Source organism: Heterodontus francisci, unplaced genomic scaffold (genome assembly GCF_036365525.1).
Source record: "Heterodontus francisci isolate sHetFra1 unplaced genomic scaffold, sHetFra1.hap1 HAP1_SCAFFOLD_58, whole genome shotgun sequence".
Classification (NCBI taxonomy): domain Eukaryota; kingdom Metazoa; phylum Chordata; class Chondrichthyes; order Heterodontiformes; family Heterodontidae; genus Heterodontus; species Heterodontus francisci.
The window spans coordinates 7,075,894-7,082,995 of NW_027142006.1; the positions used below are offsets into that span (position 1 = coordinate 7,075,894).

General features: G+C 43.2%; 1 non-coding gene across 1 annotated transcript; it reads left to right on the forward strand.

Moving 5' to 3' along the window:
* Nucleotides 1–2,636: 2,636 nt before the first annotated feature.
* Nucleotides 2,637–2,727, forward strand: trnar-ucu (transfer RNA arginine (anticodon UCU)). Its single transcript is given in 2 exon segments — nucleotides 2,637–2,673; nucleotides 2,692–2,727. It is a non-coding gene; the product is annotated as a tRNA-Arg (tRNA).
* The last annotated feature ends 4,375 nt before the right edge of the window (nucleotides 2,728–7,102 follow it).

Sequence of the window (7,102 nt, forward strand, 5' to 3'; positions counted from 1 at the left end):
CCAGTCAACAGAGTCACCGCTGACTCAAGAGGGCAAACATGCTGTGGATCCCTGCACGCTGGTGTACTTCCGCATTCGGCACTCTGTCCTGCCAGGAGATGCCCAGTATCCATCTGAGGCAGTGGAGGTGGAAGCTGTTCAGCCGCTTTTTTTGGCTTGTATAAGTTGTTAATTCTTCTCTACTATAAAGGAGGGTGCTGAGAACACAAGCCTGGTACACGTGGAGCTTTGTATTTTCGGTCAGTTTGCTGTCGGTTCACACTTGTCTTCTCAACTTTGACATGACGGCTGCAGCATTGGCAATCCTGGTGCTGATTTCAGCATCAAGGGCCAGATTGCTGATGATTGTTGATTGAAGGTATGTGAAGCTGTTGACAACCTCCAAAGTGAGGTTGTCGATGTTGATGGAAAGTGGAGTCTCTACGTCCTGGCCCGTAACTTTCATCTTCCTGATGCTGATTGTCAGTCCAAACTCTTTGCAGGCCAGGGAGAACCGATCTGCAAGCTGCTGTGACTGAACTTCATTATGGGATGTCAGCACAGCATCATCAGCAAATAGCAACTCACAGCCTAGGAATTTACCCACTTTGGTCTTGGCGCACAGTCTTGCCAAGTTGAACAGCTTGTCGTCAGCTCTGATGTGCAGGTGAACACCTATATCTGAGTAATTGAAATTGTACAATAGCAGCATGGAGAGGAATATGCCAATTATAAAGGATGTGATAACTAGACAGTTCGAAAATGATGACATGATTGGGCAGAGTCAACATAGATTTATGAAAAGGAAAACAGGTTTGAAAAACCTGTTGAGATTTTTGAGGATGTTACCTATAGAACAGATAAAGGAGAACCAGTGGATGTGTGGTATTTGTATTTTCCTTTGGTAAGGTCCCACACAGGAGGTGAGTAAACAAAATTAGAGCACATAGGCTTGGGGATAATATACTGATATGGATTGAGAATTGGTTAACAGACCGAAAACAGAGAGCAGGAATAACGGGTCCTTCTCAGGATGGCAGGCTGTTACTATTGGGGTACTGCAAGGATCAGTGTTGGAGCCACAGCTGTTAACAACCTATATAAATGATTTGGACGTGGGGATTAAATGTAATATTTCCAAGTTTGCAGATGACACAAAGCTCGGTGAAGTGTGAGTTGTGAGGAGGATGCAGAGAGGCTTCCAGGGGACCTGGAGAGGCTAAGTGAATGGGCAAGAACATGGAATATAATGTGAATAAGTGTGAAGTTATTCACTTTGGTAGAATAAACAGAAAGACAGAGTATTTCTTAAATGGTGAGAGGTTGGGAAGTGTTGATGTCCAAAGGGACCTGGGTGTCCTTGTTCCTGAGACACTAAAAGCTCTTGTGCAGGTGCAGCAATCAATTAGGAAGGCAAATGGTATGTTGTACCCACACGAGGGGTCATGAGTACAGGAGTAAAGATGTCTTGCTGCAATTGTATAGAGCCTTGGTGAATCCGCACTGGAGTATTGTGTACAGTTTAGTCTCCTCACCTTGTGAAGGATACACTTGCCATAGAGGGGGTGAAACAGAGGGTCAACAGACTAATCTTTTTTTTGCATTTATTTCATTTCATCTCAGTTTGTTCAGTTTGCTTACCTACTGTTTTTTTTCAGGTTTGTACTTCCTGCTGTTCAATATTCAGTCCATTAACACCTAATCTGGACTAATGCTTTGTCATTCAACACACCATTAACAGATTGTTTGCCTTTGCTGCATGACCTTTTGGTCAGCTATGTGGCCTTGTCCAATCTACACCTTCTCCTTTGTTATCTCTTGCCCCACCCCCACCCCACTTGCTTATAACCTGTGACTTTTCTAATATATGTCAGTTCCGAAGAAGGGTCTCTTACCTGAAACGTTAACTCTGCTTCTCTTTTCACAGATGCTGCCAGACCTGCTGAGTGGTTCCAGCATTTCTTGTTTTTATGTCACCAGACTAATCCCTGGGATAGTGGGATTGTCTTATGAGGAAACTGGGCCTGTATTCCTTAAAGTTTCGAAGAATGAGAGGTGATCTGATTGAAACTGACAAAATTCTTACAGGGCGTGACAGTGTGGATGTAGACAGGATGTTTGCCCTAGTTGGTGAGTCTAAAACCAAAGGATATCGTCTCAGAATAAGGAGTAGGCCATTTAAAACTGAGATGGGTGGAATTTCTTCACTCAGACGGTGGTGAATCATTGGAATACTGTGCCCCAGAGGGCTGTGGCAGCTCAATCATTGAGCATGTTCAAGACAGAAATTGATAGAAATCTTGACACTCATGACATCAAGGGATATGGGGATAGCATGGGAAAGGGGCTTTGAGGTCGGTGATCAGCCATGATCGAATTGAATGACAGAGCAGGCTCGACGGGCTGAATAGCTTACTCCCATGTTCCTCTGTTCCGAAGAGAGTTGGCGCCAGCACGCAGCCCTGCTTTACCCCACTGCTGATCTTGAAAGCGTCTGATGTTGCTCCATTGTAACTGATGGAACTGTGCATGTTCTCGTGGAAAGAAGAGATGATGCCCAAGAGGTCAGGAGGGCAGCCTGTCTTCCATTGCAGTTTGAAGAGCCCGTCTCTGCTGACAAGATCAAAGTCCTTAGTGATGTTGATATAAATGTGTAAGTCTCTGTGGCGCAGTGGATAGCGTGTTGGACTTCTAAATAATGATTAAGACGATATCCGAAGGTTGTGGGTTCAAATCACACCAGAGTCAGATTTTGGACCAGAAACAGAGGAGCACAACGGAACAACAAATGAAGAAATGCGCCAAAAGCAGAGACTCGGAAACAGAGCGAGAGAGAGAGGAGCAGAGCAGGGGAAAAAATCGAGGAGTGACGTCACAATGGAGAGTGAGAGCAGGGAAACAGAGAGCCGCTGGGGTGAGGACACAGGATTTGGTTCTTTCTTCGGTGCAGTGGAAGGAGCTGTTTGGTGAGGATCTGGTAAGCTGTGACATCACAGGCAAGCAGGTAGTTGATTGGTTTGGAAGAACCGACCTGCTTGATGCGCATCTGGTCAGTGATTAAGATGCATTTTAGTCCTCACGTTTAAAATAGTAAACAAACTAATGGTAAGTTTAATAAAATATGCAATAAAATGAATAATTGAATAAAATATTTAAGTAGTTAATTGAAACACGTTAAGGATGACAGGACAGGTGATGTGTCACAGCTGCAGCATGTGGGAGTTCCTGGATGCCAGTGTGATCCAGGGCAAACACGTCTGCAGTAAGTGTTTGCGGCTCAAACAGGGAGAAAAAAGGAATGTAGTGGTAGTAGGGGACAGTATAGTAAGGTGGATTGACTCTGTTCTCTGCAGCAAAAGCAAGAGTCCAGACGGCTGTGTTGCCTGCCGATGCCTGGATTCAGGACATCTGCTCAGGGCTGGAGCGAAACATACAATGGGAGGGGGAGGATCCAGTCGTCGTGGTCCATGTCGGTACCAAAGACATAGGCAGGACAAGGATAGAGGTTCTGCAAAGTCAGTATGAGGAACTAGGCACCAAATTAAGAAGCAGAACCTCAAAGTTAATCATCTCTGGATTATTACCTGAGCCATGTGCAAATTGGCATAGGACAAATAAGATTAGAGAAAGTAATGTGCGGCTGAAAGAAAGGTGTGGTAATAGTGGGTTCTGGTTCATGGGGCATTGGCACCAGTACTGGGGAAAGAGGTGGCTGTACCGTTGGGACGGTCTACACCTGAACCGTGCTGGTGCCGGTGTTCTAGCGAGCCACATAACGAGGGAAGTCGAGACGGTTTTAAACTGAATAGTGGGGGCAAGGGATCAAATTTGGGAAGATATGGTGAATCAAGGAGGAGAGACAAGGCAAGAGAGAAAGGTATGAATATGGGAAATGATAAACAGACTGTGACAGGAAGGGACAGAATGTACAAATCGAAGAGTAAATCGACAGATAAGGCTAGAGGTGACAAAAATAATAAAAGGACAAAACTAAATGCTCTGTATCTGAATGCATGGAGCATTTGAAACAAAACAGATGAACTGGGAGCACAAATAGAATAAATAAGTACGATCTGATAGTCATTACAGAGACATGGCTGCAGGGCGACATAGATTGGGATGTGAATATTGGAGGTGACATGGCATTTTGGAAGGACAGGAAGCTAGGAAAAGGTGGCGAGGTAGCTCTGGTAATTAATGATGGTATTAGCGTAATAGAGAGGGATGACCTGAGTTCTGGAGATCAGGATGCAGAAGCAGTTTGGGTACAAATGAGAAATCATAAAGGCAAGAAGTCACTTGTGGGAGTGGTGTACAGGCCACCTAACATTAACCACACTGTCGGATGGGATATAAAGGAAGAAATAATGGCAGCTTGTCAGAAAGGTACTGTGATAATTATGGGGGATTTTAATCTACATATAGATTGGAAAATTCAGATGGGCAGAGGTAGCCTAGATAAGGAGTACATAGAATGTTTTGGGGATAATTTCTTGGAACAATACATTCTGGAGCCAACCAGAGAGCAGGCTATACTAGACCTGGCATTGTGCAACGAGATAGGATTAATTAATGACCTCATAGTTAAGGTGCCCCTAGGTAGTAGCGATTATAATATGATCGAATTTTACTTTCAGTTTGAGGGAGAGGAGAGTGGGTCCCAGACTAGTATTTTAAATTTAAATAAGGGCAATTATAAGGTCATGAAAGCAGAGCGAGCTAAAGTGAACTGGCAAATTAGGTTAAGGGATAAGTCAGTAGAGATGCAGTGGCAGACATTTAAGGGGATATTTCAGAATACACAGAATAGATACATTTCAACGAGAAAGAAAAGTTCCAAAGGTGGGAGTCACCATCCATTGTTCACGAAAACAGTTAAAGATACTATCAAACTTAAAGAAAAAGCCTATAATTGTGCAAAGGTGGGAGGCAGGTCAGAAGATTGGACAGAATATTTAAAAAAAACAGCAAAGAATTACTAAAAGATTGATAAGGAAGGTAAAATTAGAGTATGAGAGAAAGCTCGCAAGGAATTTCAAGACAACTAGTAAGAGTTTCGATAGATATTTTAAAAAGAAAAGAGTTAACAAAGCGACTGTTGGTCCAATAGAAAGTGTGTCTGGGGAATTAATAATGGATAATTAAGAGATGGCAGATGAATTGAACAGATACTTTGCATCGGTCTTCACTATTGAGTATACAAATAACATCCCAGTATTAGCCGTATATCAGGAAATTGAAGGGATGGAGGAACTCAAGAAAATTACAATCACCAGGGAAGTGGTACGAAACAAATTGTTGGAGCTGCGGGTTGACAAGTCGCCAGGTCCTGAATTGGCTAGTGAGATAGTTGATGCGCTGGTTTTAATATTGCAAAATTCCCTAGATTCGAGAAGGTTCCGTTAGATTGGAAAAGAGTGAATGTAACTCATTTATTCAAAAAGGGAGGGAGACAGAAAGCAGGAAACGACAGGCCAGTTAGCTTAACATTTGTCTGAGGGAAAATGTTTGGAGCTATTACAGAGGATGTTATAGCAGGGCATTTAGAAAGAATTAAGGTAATCAGGCAGAGTCAACATGTTCTTTTGAAAGGGAAATCATGTTTAACCAATTTATTGGAGTTCTTTGAGGGAGTTACATGTGCTGTGGATAAAGGGGAACCAGTGGATGTATTGTATTTTGATTTCCAGAAGGATAAGGTGCCATATCAAAGGTTATTGCAGAAAATAAAAGCTCATGGTGTCGGGGGTAACATATTGGCATGGATAGAAGATTGGCTAGCTGACAGGAAACAGAGAGTCAGCATAAATGGGTCATTTTCTGGTTGGCAAGAAGTAACGAGTGGTGTGCCACAGGGATCTGTGCTGTGGCCTCAACTTTTTACAATTTATATAAATGACTTAGATGAAGGGACCGAAGGTATTGTTGCTAAATTTGCTGATCACAAAGATAGGTAGGAAAGTAGGTTGTGAAGAGGACATAAGGGGGCTACAAAGGGATATAGATAGGTTAAGTGATTGGGCAAAGACCTGACAAATGGAGTATAATGTGGGAAATTCGGAAATTGTCCACTATGGCAGGAAGAATAAAAAAGCATATTATCTAAATGGTGAGAGATTGCAGAGCTCTGAGATGCAGAGGGATCTGGGTGTCCGAGGGCATGAATTGCAAAAGGTTAGTATGCAGGTCCAGCATGTAATTAGGAAAGCTAATAGAATGTTATCATTTATCACCATGGGAATTGAATACAATAGTAGGGAGGTTATGCTTCAGCTATACAGGACATTGGTGAGACCTCTTCTGCAGTACTGAGTACTGTACTGGTCTCCTTATTTGCGGAAGGATGTAAATGCATTGGAGGTAGTACAGAGAAAGTTTACGAGACTAATACATGGAATGGGTGGGCTGTCTTACGAGGAAAGATTGGACAAGCTAGGCTTGTCTCCGCCAGAGTTTAGAAGAGAAAGAGGCGACATGATTTGTTATTTAATTTATTAATTAACAAATTAGCTATCCTCCAGTCTTCCGGTACCTCACCCGTGGCTAACGATGATACAAAAATCTCTGCCAGCGCCCCAGCAATCTCCTCCCTTGCTTCCCTTAGCATCCTAGGATACATCTGATCAGGCCCTGGGGATTTATCCACCTTAATGCGCTTCAAAACCTCCAACACCTCCTCCTTTGTAATGTTGATATGCTGCAGGATATCGATGTTCCCTCCCTTGAACTCACTAGCTTCCATTACCTTCTCCACGGTAAATACAGACGAGAAATATTCATTTAAGACCTCGCCCATTTCGCGTGGCTTCACACATAGATTGCCACACTGATCCTTAAGGGGACCTACTCTCTCCCTAGCTACCCTTTTACTCTTAATACACTTATAGAATCTTTTAGGATTCTCCTTTATCTTATCTGCCAGGGAAATCTCATGGCCCCTTTTCGCCCTCCTAATTTCCTTCTTAAGTATACTCCTATATCCCCTATACTTCTCGAGGGACTCGCTCGATCCCAGCTGCCTATACCTGACGTATGCCTCCTTCTTTGTCCTGACCAGACCCTCAATATCCCTCGTCAACCAAGGTTCCCTAAACTTGCCAGCCTTGCCCTTCCATCTAACAGG